This window comes from Cyprinodon variegatus, unplaced genomic scaffold (assembly GCF_000732505.1).
Source record: "Cyprinodon variegatus isolate N-32 unplaced genomic scaffold, C_variegatus-1.0 Scaffold2485, whole genome shotgun sequence".
NCBI lineage: Eukaryota > Metazoa > Chordata > Actinopteri > Cyprinodontiformes > Cyprinodontidae > Cyprinodon > Cyprinodon variegatus.
Genome location: NW_015152938.1, coordinates 1 through 1,818, shown reverse-complemented (window position 1 = coordinate 1,818; position 1,818 = coordinate 1).

Sequence of the window (1,818 nt, the reverse complement as noted above, 5' to 3'; positions counted from 1 at the left end):
GTTTCTCATTCTGGTTTGGAAATATTGTATAATCTGCTGCTCCAGGTAATAGCTCAATCGCACAGTCATATGGTCTGTGTGGTGGAAGGGACGTAGCACTGACCTTACTGAAGACAGGAGCCAAATCATGGTACTCGGAAGGGACAGAAGTAAGGTCAGGAGAGTCCATCTCCCCCCCACCTCTAGGGGACCCCACAGCGGGAGCTGCTGAACGGAGGCATGTTTCATGACAAAGGGTAGACCAGGATTCCACATGACGATCAGTCCAGTTAATATGGGGATTATTTTTCTCCAACCATTCAAAGCCAAGCACCAGAGGAGAACATGCGGAAGGAAAAACAAAAAATGTTATGGTTTCACGATGATTACCTGAGATAAGTAGCTCGAGAGGCTGGGTTTGATGGGTGACCTGGTGGAGTTTCTTCCCATCGATAGCGGAAACACATAGAGGCTGGTTTAGAGGAACGGTTTCAATCTGAAGCTGCTGGACAAGATTAGAGTCAATTAAGTTTCGTTCACAGCCTGAATCGATGAAGGCAGAAAAAGAGAGGTTCTGGTCAGAGAAATAAAAGTGGCTGGAAGCATCAGACGAGGAGATTTTTCAGAGTTAACATGGCCCGCCAGACTCCTCAAAACCTCTGACGGGCCCCGGCTTTTGATTTAGCTGGGCATGAAGCGATGAAATGACCACTCTCACCACAGTAGATACTCAGTTTGCTCAGAAAACGTCTTTGTCTTTCCTCCGGAGTCAGCCTTGTATGTCCAACCTGCATGGGTTCAGTTTCTGTCTCTCCTGTATGAGAGGCTTGAACAGGCAAGGGGAGAGACTGAGTTTTTGGTCTCAGCTTGGACAAATGTTCTGTGGGAGCAGAAAAATCAGTCACGTTATTAGAAGCAGGGGCAGAGGCAAAGGAACCCTGATTCCTATATTTGGAGCTGTTTCTGGCTCGAATCCTGTTATCCAACTTAATTGTAAGGCAGATTAGTTCATCGAGTGTTGCAGGTTCGTCGAGGGTTGCTAGTTCATCCTTGATGCTTTCGTTTAAAGCCATAAAGTAAGCGCCCTTTAAAGCACTTTGATTCCATCCGGAAGCAGCCGCTTTTACCCGGAAGTTAATGGAGAACTCCGCCACCGAAGAACTTCCCTGTTTGAGATTGAAAAGAGCACGAGAGTCAATAGTTTGATCAGTTTCTTGGTTGAAAACTTGAGAAAATTCTGAGACAAAATCGGAATATTGACAACTGAGGCTTTCGACAGAGGCAAACCTTGCCTGAGCCCATTCCAGGGCTCTTCCTGTTAATTAGGACAAAATGAAAGTTATTTTTTTGTAATCCGAGGGAAAACTGCTGGGAGAGTTCTGAAAGATAAGGCGACATTGAAACAAAAAACCCTTGCAGTCCTTCATATTACCAGAAAATTTCTCTGGGAGACTTGGGCGGAACTCTGGTGATGATGTCACTGCCGGTGACCTCGGAGGAGGAACTGGATCCGGAAATGGTTGCGCTGCCGTCGTGGCATTAGCGCTGCTCATGTAGTTAGCATAACTCTGAAGCATATGATTGTGAGAATCAACCACACGATATAACTCACGTAGGGTTTGAGTTTGTCCCTGGATCTGAGCATCTTGCTCCTCCAATCGACGGCGGAGATGATCTGCTGGGCCTTGTGTTTGGCCGCAGTGTTCTGTCATGATGGGTTCACTGATGAGACCCAGTTATGCAGAACAGCAGGGAGACGGAAACAAAAGTAAAAGTTTAACAATGTTTATTGTTCACAAGCACATGGAAACTTTGACTGGAACTGGTTCAGGCCTGGGG